At 43.7% G+C, this 14,775-nt stretch overlaps 1 pseudogene; it reads right to left on the bottom strand.

Annotated features, from left to right (window-relative positions):
• Positions 1–6,680: 6,680 nt before the first annotated feature.
• Positions 6,681–6,819, bottom strand: LOC123155171 (uncharacterized; annotated as a pseudogene).
• Positions 6,820–14,775: the final 7,956 nt, after the last annotated feature.

Raw genomic sequence — 14,775 nt, forward strand, 5'->3', positions numbered from 1 at the left:
AAGTCCTCTTTATCCCATACGCAAACAACCTACTTACTCGGGTCTGTGCTTCTGTCACTCACGCCACCCACCATAAGCAAATCATGAACATATTGCAAACCCTACAGCGGGACTCCCTCATGCTTGCGCGACACAGAGAGCACCATAAGACAGCACCAATAATATAACATGCAACTCAAACCAATCACGATCATCAAATAACCCATAGGACAAAATGGATCTACTCAAACATCATAGGATAGACATACATCATTGGGAAATAATATATAGCGTTGAGCACCATGTTTAAGTAGAGATTACAGTGTGTAAGAGAGGGATTACACCGCTGCATAGAGGGGGGAAGAGTTGGTGATGATGGCGGTGAAGTAGTTGGTGAAGATTGCGGTGATGATGATGGCCCCGGCGGTGTTCCGGCGCCACCGGAAGAGAGGGGGAGAGGGGCCCCCTTCTTCTTCTTCTTCTTCCTTGACATCCTCCCTAGATGGGAGAAGGGTTTCCCCTCTAGTCCTTGATCTCCATGGCATGGGAGGGGTGAGAGCCCCTCCAAGATTGGATATGTCTCTCTATCTCTCTCTGTTTCTGCGTTCTGTTTTGCTGCCCTTTCACCATTTCGTATATATATGGAGATCCGTAACTTCGATTGGATCGAAACCTTCGCCGAGATTTTTTTCTTCTAAAAATTAGCTTTCTTGCGGCCAAAGAAGGGCATTAGCCGCCTTACAGGGGGGCCACGAGGGTCAAGGGCACGCCCAGGGGGTGGGGCGCCCCCCTGCCTCGTGCCTCCCTCGGGCACCGTCTCGCGTTGATTTTCTTCCCATATTCTCCAAATATTCCAAAATATTCTCTATCCATTTTTATCCCGCTTGGATTCCGTTTGATGTGGGTTTTCTTCGAAACATAAAACATGCAACAAACAGGAACTGGCACTGGGCACTGGATCAATATGTTAGTCCCCAAAAATAGTATAAAAAGTTGCCAAAAGTATATGAAAGTTGTATAATATTGGCATGGAACAATCAAAAATTATAGATACGACGGAGACGTATCACGGAGCTAGTCTGCATCATTGCGACTAACATCTTTCAACATAGTTTTCTCTAGGAACATATCATAAATAAAATGGGGAAGCTATACGTGAGTAATTGATCTACAACATAGATATGCAAATACTATCAGGACTAAGTTCATGATAAATTTAAGTTCATTTAATCATATTACTTAAGAACTCCCACTTAGATAGACATCCCTCTAGTCATCTAAATGATCACGTGATCCATATCAACTAAACCATGTCCGATCATCACGTGAGATGGAGAAGTTTTCAATGGTGAACATCACTATGTTGATCATATCTACTATATGATTCATGCTCGACCTTTCGGTCTTAGTGTTCCGACGCCATATCTGCATATGTTAGGCTCATCAAGTTTAACCCGAGTATTCTGCGTGTGCAAAACTGGCTTGCACCCGTTGTATGTGAACGTAGAGCCTATCACACCCGATCATCACGTGGTGTCTCGGCACGACGAACTGTCGCAATGGTGCATACTCAGGGAGAATACATATACCTTGAAATTTTAGTAAGGGATCATCTCAAAATGCTACCGTCGTACTAAGCAAATAAGATGCATAAAAGATAAACATCACATGCAATCAAAATATGTGACATGATATGGCCATCATCATCTTGTGCCTTTGATCTCCGTCTCCAAAGTACCGTCATGATCTTCATCGTTACCGGCATGACACCATGATCTCCATCATCTTGATCTCTATCAACGTGTCATCACATGGTCGTCTTGCCAACTATTGCTTTTGCAACTATTGCTATCGCATAGTGATAAAGTAAAGCAATTATATAGCGCTTGCATCTTATGCAATAAAGAGACAACCATAAGGTTCCTGCCAGTTGCCGATAACTTCAACAAAACATGATCATCTGATACAACAATTTATATCTCATCACGTCTTGACCATATCACATCACAACATGCCCTGCAAAAACAAGTTAGACATCCTCTACTTTGTAGTTGCAAGTTTTACGTGGCTGCTACGGGCTTAGCAAGAACCGTTCTTACCTATGCATCAAAAACCACAACGATTTTTTCTCAAGTGTGTTGTTTTAACCTTCAATAAGGACCGGGCGTAGTCACACTTGATTCAACTAAAGCTGGAGAAACAGATACCCACTAGCCACATGTGTGCGAAGCACGTCGTTAGAACCAGTCTCATGAACGTGGTCATGTAATGTCGGTCTGGGCTGCTTCATCCAACAATACTGCCGAATCAAAGTATGACATGCTGGTAAGCAGTATGACTATTATCGCCCACAACTCTTTGTTTTCTACTCCTGCATATAACATCTATCTATAGACCTAGCTCGGATGCCACTATAGGGGAACACAGTATTTCAAAAAATATCCTACGATCACGCAAGATCTATCTAGGAAATGCATAGCAACAAGAGGGGAGAGTGTGTCTACATACCCACGTAGACCGAAAGCGGAAGCTTTGAGTAACGTGGTTGATGTAGTCGAACGTCTTTGCAATCCAACCGATCAAGTACTGAACGCACGGCACCTCCGCATTCTGCACATGTTCATCTCGGTGACGTCCCTTGAACTCTAGATCCAGCTGAGGCCAAGGGAGAGTGTCGTCAGCACGACGATGTGTTGATGGTGATGATGAAGTTACCGACGCAGGGCTTCGCCTAAGCACTGCGATAATATGACCGAGGTAGAAATCTATGGAGGGGGGCACCGCACACAGCTAAGAAATCAACTTGTGTGTCTATGAGGTGCCCCCCTCCCCCGTATATAAAGGAGGGGAGGAGGAGGAGGGCCGGTCACAAGGGGCGCGCCCAAAGGGGGGATTCCTACTCCTAGTAGGAGTAGGTTTCCCCCTTTCCTAGTCCAAGTAGGAGAAGAAGGAAGGAGAGGAGAGGGAGAAGGAAAGTGGGGGTGTCGCCCTCTCCCTAGTCCAATTCGGACCAGCCCATGGGGGGCGTGTGGCCTCCCCTTGTGGCCCTTCTCTCCTTTCCGCTAAGGCCCATGAAGGCCTAATACTTCCCCCGGCGAATTCCTGTAACTCTCTAGTACTCCGAAAAATACCTGAACCACTCAGAACCTTTCCGATGTCCGAATATAGCCTTCCAATATATCGATCTTTACGTCTTGACCATTTCGAGACTCCTCGTCATGTCTGTGATCTCATCTTTGACCCCGAACAAACTTTGGTCATCAAATCACATAACTCATAATACAAATCGTCATCGAACGTTAAGCGTGCAGACCCTACGGGTTCGAGAACTATGTAGACATGACCGAGACATATCTTCGGTCAATAACCAATAGCGGAACCTGGATGATCATATTGGCTCCTACATATTCTACGAAGATCCTTATCGGTCAAACTGCATAACAACATAAGTTGTTCCCTTTGTCATCGGTATGTTACTTGCCCGAGATTCGATCATTGGTATCATTATACCTAGTTCAATCTCGTTACCGGCAAGTCTCTTTACTCATTCCGTAATGCATCATACCGTAACTAACTCATTAGTCACATTGCTTGCAAGGCTTATAGTGACGTGCAATACCGAGAGGGCCCGGAGATACCTCTCCGACAGTCGGAGTGACAAATTCTAATCTCGATCTATGCCAACTCAACAAATACCATCGGAGACACCTGTAGAGCATCTTTATAATCACCCAGTTACATTGTGACGTTTGATAGCACACTAAGTGTTCCTCCGATATCCGGGAGTTGCATAATCTCATAGTCATATGAACATGTATAAGTCATGAAGAAAGCAATAGCAATAAACTAAATGATCATAGTGCTAAGCTAGTGGATGGGTCTAGTCCATCACATCATTCTCTAATGATGTGATCATGTTCATCAAATGACAACACATGTCCATGGCTAGGAAACTTAACCATCTTTGATTAACGAGCTAGTCATGTAGAGGCATACTAGGGACACTCTATTTGTCTATGTATTCACACATGTACTAAGTTTCCGGTTAATACAATTCTAGCATGAATAATAAACATTTATCATGATATAAGGAAATATAAATAACAACTTTATTATTGCCTCTAGGGCATATTTCCTTCAGGTGCTACCCGCGCTACTACTACGTCTGGTAGTAGTAGCGTGAATACCACCCGCGCTACTACTAACTAGTAGTAGTGTGGTTCTGGACCCTTGCTACTGCTAACTAATTAGGAAATAAAAAATAAATTCCAGCCATGGTTGCTGCTGCTAGGCGTCATTGTCCTCTTCATCCATGGCCGATGCTGATCCTGGAGGGGATGAAGTCATCCATGGAGATGGTGCTTCCCCATCCAACTCTTCTCCACACCTCTCCTTTGTTGCTGCTACAAAAAAGAGACAAGGATTAGAAGAGGAAGAGAGAGATAGAGAGGAGTAGGTGCAGCAACTCACCAGTGGCCGCCGGAGTTGGAGCCGAAACCCTAGATGACGCCATGGGTTGAGTCCATCATAGATCTGGACATCATCATGGGCGGCGCTCTGCTGGTTCTTTCTCTCTTTGCAACAGCAGAGGAGGAGGAGGAGGAAGGAGGGGCAGCGGAGGAGGAGGAGGAGGAAGAAGGGGCTACGGTGGAAGAGGAGGTCGCCAGATTTGAGGGAGACGTCGTGGTGCGAGGCCGGCAGTTGCCGTGGAGGAGGAGATGCACATGTGCAGGAGCGCCATGGAGAAAGAGAGAGGAGGAGAGGGACGGGGGGAGTGATTTGGACGAGGAGATGGGTATTTCAGGGCTATTAAAACCCAGTACTTAGTAGTAGTGCAGGTTTTTACCCCTCGCTACTACTATGGCATGTCCGGGGGGCACGGTAGAGACCGCTTAGTAGTAGAGAGGGGTAAAAACCCGCGCTACTACTATCAACTTAGTAGTAGCGCGGTTTATAACCCTCACTACTATTATGGCATGTCCCGAGGGGGCACGGTAGAGACCACTTAGTAGTAGGGAGGGTTAAAAACCCGCTCTCCTACTATCAACTTAGTAGTAGCGAGGGGTAAAAACCCGCGCTACTAGTAAGTAGCAGTAGCGAGGGTATAAACCCGCGCTACTAGTAAGCGTCTGTGGATAAGCTTTTCCCTAGTAGTGCATTGTTTAGACCTGAATTGGAGCTTATGAGTGTTGTAGGGTCTTAGATTCAGCCAACATGCGCATCCAAATATACGAAGAGAGGAATAATTTGGAGTTTCACCAAATAACCTAGTCAGGGGAGTCTCAAAGTTTATGACTTTGCTTGGCATCCTATTAATTAAATAGGTAGCAGCAATGAAGGCCTCATCCCATAATTTCAAGGGCATGGAGGCTTGACCAAGTAAGGATAGACCAACTTCAACGATGTGATGATGTTTTCGTTCAGCTGACCCATTTTGCTGATGAGCATGAGGGAAAGAAACATGATGGAAAATACCTATTTTGTGAAAAAAGAATTCAACTTTTCGTATTCCCCTCCCCAATCTGTTTGGAGAGCTAAGATTTTTCTATCAAATTGTCTTTCAGCAAGATTTTGAAAGTCATGAATTTTTTGGAAAACTTCAGACTTATGTGTGATAAGGTAAATCCATGTGAATTTAGTGAAATCATCTATGAAACTCACATAGTATTTTTTTTCTACCTACAATTTCAATGGCAGGACCCCATACATCAAAAAAGATAAGTTCCAAAGGAAATTTGGATTCACTCATAGATTGAGGATAAGGTAATTGGTGACTTTTGCCTTTTTGACAGGCGTCACGTACAAGTTTATTATCATCATTACTAACACATGGGAGCTTATTTTCACTAATGATCTTCCTAACAACAATGGAAGATGGGTGACCTAAACATCGGTGCCACCAATCCAAAGATGTCTTGGTGACACTTAGCACTTGCTTCTTGACGTTTGTCCCAATGTGTATGACGGGATAGAGACCTCTCCTACCCTTGCCGCGAAGGAGAACCCTCTTCGTTTCCAGATCCTTGACAAGAAAAAAAATGAGGGTGAATTTCAATGAAAGTATCATTATCAGTAGCAAGTTTACTTGCTAAGATCAAACTTTTAGTGGCCTCCGGAACATGAAGAACAGTATTTAGATGAAGATCACAATTTGGGGTAGAAATGGTTGTATGACCAATATGATTAATAGACATACCTGATCCATTTGCAGTGTGAATTTTCTCATTGCTGGTGTACCTCCCCCGGACCATGAGCTTCTCCAAGTCACCAGTGATATGGTCAGTTTCTTGCACCACTGTCCATATACCAGTTAGTATCTACGTCGTATTGGGGAGCACCAATGTTCGCCGAGCGCTCTTCTTCCCCCCCCCCCCTAGGTAGGAGGAGTCATAGTGCTTCCAGCACTTCCACGCCATGTGCCCAACTTTGCCACATATTTGGCACGTTGGTTTGCCGGGGGAGTTGTTGTTGAAGCCGCCGTCATTTCCTCCTGCGTTGCCACGGTCGCCCCTACCGTTGGGCTTGTTGTTGAAGTTCCGGGCGCGGTCACCACTGCCACTGCTGTCTTGTTTGTTATTGAAGACGCGGCCGTGGTCACGACCACCGCTGCTATTGTCGTTTTGCTTGTTGAAGCACCCACGTGTTGCAGCGTTTGCAGAGGACTGAGAGCCCCCCGCCCCGCGCGCGAAGATTCATGCAAGTCTCGAAGCTCAAAAGTTGCGAGTACAGCTCCAGGACAGTAACAGGTTCAACCTGTGAGCACATGGCGGACACCACGAGATCGAACTCGTCCTCCAGTCTGGCGAGGATGTGGGAGACCACATCTTCCTTGTCCACCTTTTTTCCTGAGGCAATCAACTCATCACAAAGGGTTCTGATCTTATCAATGTACTATGTAATGGTGGAGTTGCCCTTCTGAAGATTCGCCGATGCGACTCTGACGTCGACAGACCGCGCTCGGGTATGCAAGGTGAGCATCCCTTGCACGGTGTTCCATAGCTTTGTTGCGGTGTGGCAAGTTGCCACTTGGATGGCCATCTCAGGTGGTAGCATGGTCAGCAGGTAGGAGAAAACCTGGTGATCCCGAGTGTACCATGTGCTGAACTCCAGGTTGGGGACCTTCGACTTGGTCTGGCCATCGTCGCTAGTGACCTCGATCATCATGGGCGGCACCACCTGCTGCAGATCGAGGAAGCCTGCCATCTGCGGCCCCCTGATGGCAGAGATGATGGTGGCACGCGAGAGTTCTTCGTTCCCTATCGAAAGCTTCTCGGCGGCGATGTGTGCAAAAGGAGATGACGGGAATGAATTTGCGGATGAGCTCGCCATGGACGAATCCGAGGTAGGCTCTCATTACCATGTAAAAACTAGCGAGGTTTTGGTGTGAAGCTTATGCCTTTGGCAGGGATGCATGCGTGTTTATATCATCGACAGAGGTACAAGATCGGCAGGTGGTTTTGGGTTTGGCCCCTAATCCAAACTATACAAGGGATCGGTCCTACTAGCTAACCACCTACCTTGGTTTACAAGTAAACACACACACACACGCACGCACGCACACACACAATTACAATCGTAACAATGTCACGTTACACAACTTAAGCCTATCGTTTAACAATGTTTTCTTTCCATTTGTGTGAGGTGTAATGGCCCTCTGCATACATTGTTATTCCCCTTTTTTAATGAGATGAGGCAAAGCTTTTGCCTCCGTTCCAAAAAAAGGATACCATAAAAAAGGTCTATTCTCTTCACTGATTTACGAGAAGATGTCCTTCTCATATACCGCCCGAAACTTCCGTGTGCGGTATGTCGGAAAGAAGCTTTAGGACGTTCTCAAGATCCATGCTTGCCACTGCTTGTTGAAGCTCTGATGGGGGAAAGAAGCTGCAAACGCAGTCTGGCGAAGCTGCATCCTATTTCGTCGGTTGTGATGTGACCGCGGGCACCATGGCCATGTCCGCACCATCATGGCACCGCGAGCTAGATGGTGCAGGGTGTTGCATGCTTGGACCGTGGTGGTTTCGTGGAACCAGCGTCGCGGCGTGCTAAAACAGTGACAATTTTTGCTACGTCCAATAATGACAAAGCTACGACCCACAACGACATGGACGTTTTTTGCTGCAGCCGTTGTCGACTTTTTCTACGACCGGCGAGAAAATTTGCTACATCCATTAATGGTGGAGATGTGACCCGAGACGGCGGCGACAATGTTTTCTTCTTTAATCGTTGCTGTTTTTGCTACCATCGTAGATGTTTTTTGCTACATCCATTAGATGGCATTGATTGAGCGTCCGTCATTCACGCAACCTCGGGCAGCGAGCATCGACGGTGGGAAAAATATTCAACCGGTGTGGAAAAAAGTTTCAACTCGTGTGAGAAAAGACTTCAACTGCGCGTGAGCGACGACGGTGAGAGTTGCGGCTGGCGGCACGATGGTGTTGTCACGGAGGTGATACGATGGTGACGGCTCGGTGCTGCAAAGATAGAGATGTTGGGTGTTTTGCTAGGATGGCGGCAGCGGCCGTCCTGCTGAAGCCGGTGAGGACAGGTGATGCAATGGCGACCAACCGGCAGTGAGGCAAGCGGGCGAGGACGGCCACTGAGCTAGCTGACGTTTGCGGAGGATCACTTGCGCCATGGCTTTTCCTTCCTTTTCTTAACGAAACGGTTAGGGAAAGGAAGACGATCACACGGCCGTAACTACCCAAATTGTATAGGTGTGTGGTGCGGCCAACTGAAATTTCGTGCAGCGCGCCAATGACTAGTACTACCCAAAAATATAAGGACGTGGCTAGCCAGCGCTCGGGCGCTCGTTCATGTGATCCAGCGCCATACCGTATATATATCTAAATATAATAGATTGTTCTGCACACTTTCCAAAAAAGGAAGTTTGTCACCACCTTTCCACGTACCCACGTGACACTGTTACATTACCAAAGAAATCAGCTCAGACCTTGTCCCTGCGTGCATTTATTTGGAGTTCAAAAATCTTAAAAGCCATAACTTTTGAATCAAGCATCGAAATACAATTCTGTTTTCACCGTTGGGTTTCTGACGACGAGTTCTTCAAAACTAGATCCCTTATGGATAGGTTTCGACAAACTTTTTTTTGAGGGCAACTTCGGGTGTGATGGAGGCAACTATAGTGCTATAGGGAAGCAACTTCATATTTTTAGCATAATAGGACTAGCTATTAGTTTGGTTTGCGTAAAATAAATAAGAAAATCACACAAAACATAAGCCACGTTTAGTTACCTAGATTCACCACCAAGTTGCCTATCATAACTAGCAATAACAGACACAAGAGCATCAGCTAGACGACTTCACAGTCATATATGCAATTTAGGAACACGACATATGAGCATGAATAATAGGCAACTTAGAAGTACTAGTGAGGAATTTAGAAGAATGTTACATAAAACTAACTAGGACCCAGAATGTAGTGAAGTTGCTTATTTTTAGCACTAAAGTTGCTTCTAATAGAAGGAAAGTTGCTTACAAAGATGATGTGATTTTATCTACCTCTTTTTGAAGTTGTTCTCTATTACTAGTTAGTTGCTTATTGTTATTAATTAGTTATTTTTAATGGAGCAAAGTTGCCTCAATTTAGAACTAAACTTGTCTCATCTAGCATTAAAGTTGCTTTTAGAAAAAAAATCACCGAAACATATTCATGTGGGGTTTAGTTATAAAGAGCTCGTCGCGACCTGGCTAGCCAACACTAGCACAATACCTTTGGCGGGCAAACTCCCCCGAAAAAGGAAAGCACATGGTTCTCATAGCATCCATCCCAACATAGTTTTAAACTTTGGAATCATGATAGATAACTTAAATCTCACAAAAAAATCAATATTGTAGGCAACTTAGGTCCCTTGATGGACAACTTCCATAGTATTGTAGGCAATTGAGGATCACTCGCAGGAAATTTGTAGCATCATAGACAACATAGTTTTTAAGGTAGACAACTTAGAAGCAATGTTAGAAATATTTGCCCTTTATGGTAGGCAACTTTTACCGTATTATAGACAACTAAGCTATCTACTTAGCCACTATGATAACCACCTATTACACTACTGCACACAGCTAATTGGGATGCTACTAGGCGAATTCACCTATACACATGATGGAATTCATATAGCATCAAAGTTGCTCATGTTTAGCACTAAAGCTGCCTCATCTAGCATCAAAGTTGCTTTTGAAAAAACACATCAGAACATATACATATGAGATCTAGTTTCGACGAGCTCGTCGCGAGGAACCCAACGGTGAAAACGGTTCTTCATTCTGACACTCAGTTCAAAAATTGAAACTAAATAAATAGATGAGGGTAGCACATGCATGCACACTAGCGTTAGTTATTTACATGCACGTGAGCGCGGTCTTCACACACTGTCACCGTCTGCTCTCTTAAATAAACCTATGTGTTAGCACGTGCATGCATCGGACGGCTCTAATCCATGCGCTCGGGAGCTCCAATTAGTGCAGCTTCACTAATAAGTATTTAGGAAAATATAATCAATCAATGAGATCACAATCTTGCTACAGAGATACCATCAGCGAAATTACAATCTCAGTTATACGTGAATGTGATGGTTACTTTTTAGATTCCCTAAACCAACAAGTGGCAAACCCCTATTAATTTCCGGCCGGAATGCCTGAGAGTGCCTGAGTGTCCAATCTATGCAATCCATCAGGCGTTTCTCTTTGGGTTAATCGCTTATTAGAGATTGATGGATTATGTTTCTGATACCCCTTCCTTCTATAGAACGGAATATATTCTACTATATCCGATATAGTAGGTTGGTGTCTAAATTTGTGTGACTCGTATCCATCTGAGGCAACAACGCTATATGTATAGGACAAATTAGATTCGTAGGAGGGCCGACCCTGAGGGGGGGTAGGGGAACTGAGCTAGGTAAACCCTCTTTCCTCGAAACCTAGGGCTCTCTGGCGGTGATGTCTACTACACAACCTTCTTCTTGTAGACGTTGTTGGGCCTCCAAGTGCAGAGGTTTGTAGGATAGTAGCAAATTTCCCTCAAGTGGATGACCTAAGGTTTATCAATCCGTAGGAGGCATAGGATAAATATGGTCTCTCTCAAGCAACCCTGCAACCAAATAACAAAGAGTCTCTTGTATCCCAACACATCCAATACAATGGTAAATTGTACAGGTGCACTAGTTCGGCGAAGAGATGGTTATACAAGTGGTATCTGGATGGTAGATAAAGGTATTTGTAATCTGAAAATATAAAAACAGTAAGGTAACTAATGATAAAAGTGAGTGTAAACGGTATTGCAATGCGTTGAAACAAGGCCTAGGGTTCATACTTTTGCTAGTGCAAGTTACCTCAACAATACTAACATAATTGGATCACATAACTATCCCTCAACATGCAACAAAGAGTCACTCCAAAGTCACTAATAGCGGAGAACAAACGAAGAGATTATGGTAGGGTACGACACCACCTCAAAGTTATTCTTTCCAATCAATCCGTTGGGCTATTCCTATAAGTGTCACAAACATCCCTAGAGTTCGTACTAGAATAACACCTTAAAACACAAATCAATCAAAACCCTAATGTCACCTAGATACTCCAATGTCACCTCAAGTATTCGTGGGTATGATTATACGATATGCATCACACAATCTCATATTCATCTATTCAACCAACACATAGGACCTCAAGGAGTGCCCCAGAGTTTCTACTGGAGAATCACGAGGAAAACGTGTGCCAACCCCTATGCATAGGTTCATGGGCGGAACCCGCAAGTTGATCACCAAAATATACATCAAGTGAATCACGTGTTATCCCATTGTCACCATAGATATGCACGGCAAGACATACATCAAGTGTTCTCAAATCTTTAAAGACTCAATCCGATAAGATTACTTGAAAGGGGAAACTCAATCCATTACAAGAGAGTAGAGGGGGAGGAGAAACATAGGATCCAACTATAATAGCAATCCTCGCAATACATCAAGATCGTATCACCTCAAGAACACGAGGGAGAGAGAGAGATCAAACACATAGCTACTGGTACATACCCTCAGCCCCGAGGGAGAACTACTCCCTCCTCGTCATGGAGAGCACCGGGATGATGAAGATGGCCACCAAAGAAGGATTGCCCCCTCCGGTAGGGTGCCGGAACGGGTCTAGATTGGTTTTCGGTGGCTACGGAGGCTTTTGGCGGCGGAACTCCCGATCTATTATGCTCTCTGATGTTTTTAGGGTATATGGAGATATATAGGCGGAAGAAGTACGTCAGGGGGGCCACGAGGGGCCCACGAGGGTGGAGGGTGCGCCCTAGGGGGGTGGGCGCGCCCCCTACCTCATGGCTCCCTCGTTTCTTTCCTGACGTGCACTCCAAGTCTATCAGGTTGCTTTCCTTCCAAAAATAAGTTCCGTGAAGTTTTAGGTCAATTGGACTCTCTTGATTTTCCTTTTATCCGATACTCTAAAACAAGGAAAAAATAGAAACTGGCACTGGGCTCTAGGTTAATAGGTTAGTCCCAAAAATCATATAAAATAGCATATAAATGCATATAAAACGTCCAAGGTTGATAATATAATAGCATGGAACAATCAAAAATTATAGATACGTTGGAGACGTATCAGCATCCCCAAGCTTAATTCCTGCTCGTCCTCGAGTAGGTAAATGATAAAAACAGAATTTTTGATGTGGAATGCTACCTAACATATTTATCAATGTAATCTTCTTTATTGTGGCAAAAATATTCAGATCCATAAGATTCAAGACAAAAGTTTAATATTGACATGAAAATAGTAATACTTCAAGCATACTAACAAAGCAAGCATGTCTTCTCAAAATAACATGGGCAAAGAAAGCTATCCCTACAAAATCATATAGTCTGGATATGCTCCATATTCACCACACAATGTATTTAAATCATGCACAACCCCGATGACAAGCCAAGCAATTGTTTCATACTTTTGATGTTCTCAAACTTTTTAAATCTTCACGCAATACATGAGCGTGAGCCATGGACATAGCACTATAGGTGGAATAGAATGGTGGTTGTGGAGGAGACAAAAAGGAGAAGATAGTCTCACATAAACTAGGCGTATCAACGGGCTATGGAGATGCCCATCAATAGATATCAATGTGAGTGAGTAGGAATTGCCATGCAATGGATGCACTAGAGCTATAAGTGTATGAAAGCTCAAAAAGAAACTAAGTGGGTGTGCATCCAACTTGCTTGCTCACAAAGACCTAGGGCATTTTGAGGAAGCCCATTATTGGAATATACAAGCCAAGTTCTATAATGAAAGATTCCCACTAGTATATAAAAGTGACAACATATGAGACTCTCTATCATGAAGATCATGGCGCTACTTTGAAGCACAAGTGTGGTAAAAGGATAGTAGCATTGCCCCTTCTCTCTTTCTCTCATTTTTTATTTATTTATTTGGGCCTTTCTATTTTTTTATGGCCTCTTTTTTTCTTTTTTTATTTGGGATTCTTTGGCCTCTTTTATTTATTTATTTTCGTCCGGAGTCTCATCCCGACTTATGGGGGAATCATAGTCTCCATCATCCTTTCCTCGCTGGGACAATGCTCTAATAATGATGATCATCACACTTTTATTTACTTACAACTCAAGAATTACAACTCGATACTTAGAACAAGATATGACTCTATATGAATGCCTCCGGCGGTGTACCGGGATGTGCAATGATTCATGAGTGACATGTATGAAAGAATTATGAACGGTGGCTTTGCCACAAATACGATGTCAACTACATGATCATGCAAAGCAATATGACAATGATGAAGCGTGTCATAATAAACGGAATGGTGGAAAGTTGCATGGCAATATATCTCGGAATGGCTATGGAAATGCCATAATAGGTAGGTATGGTGGCTGTTTTGAGGAAGTTAAATGGTGGGTTTATGGTACCGGCAAAAGTTGCGCGGTACTAGAGAGGCTAGCAATGGTGGAAGGGTGAGAGTGTGTAAAATCCATGGACTCAACATTGGTCATAAAGAACTCACATACTTATTGCAAAAAATCTATTAGTTATCGAAATGAAGTACTACACGCATGCTCCTAGGGGATAGATTGGTAGGAAAAGACCATCGCTCGTCCCCGACCGCCACTCATAAGGAAGACAATCAATAAATAAATCATACTCCGACTTCATCACATAACGGTTCACCATACGTGCATGCTACGGGAATCACAAGCTTCAACACAAGTATTTCTCAAATTCATAACCACTCAACTAGCGTGACTCTAATATCACCATCTTAATATCTCAAAACAATCATCAAGTATCAAACTTCTCATAGTATTCAATGCACTCTATATGAAAGTTTTTATTATATCCCTCTTGGATGCCCATCATATTAGGACTAGTTTCATAACCAAAGCAAATTACCATGCTGTTTAGGACTCTCAAAATAATATAAGTGAAGCACTAGAGTTCATCTATTTCTATAAAATAAAACCACCACCGAGCTCTAAAAAGATATAAGTGAAGCACTAGAGCAAATAACAAACTACTCCGAAAGATATAAGTGAAGATCAATGAGTAGTTGAATAATTATGCAACTATGTGAAGACTCTCTAACATTTAAGAATTTCAGATCTTGATACTTTATTCAAACAGCAAGCAAAACAAAAGAAAATGGCACTCTAAGAATGGTAAACATCATGTGAAGAAGCAAAAACTTAGGATCAACCAAAACTAACTGATAGTTGTTGAAGAAGAAAGGTGGGATGCCAACCGGGGCATCCCCAAGCTTAGATGCTTGAGACTTCTTGAAATATT

Source organism: Triticum aestivum, chromosome 7A (assembly GCF_018294505.1).
Source record: "Triticum aestivum cultivar Chinese Spring chromosome 7A, IWGSC CS RefSeq v2.1, whole genome shotgun sequence".
NCBI classification, from domain to species: domain Eukaryota; kingdom Viridiplantae; phylum Streptophyta; class Magnoliopsida; order Poales; family Poaceae; genus Triticum; species Triticum aestivum.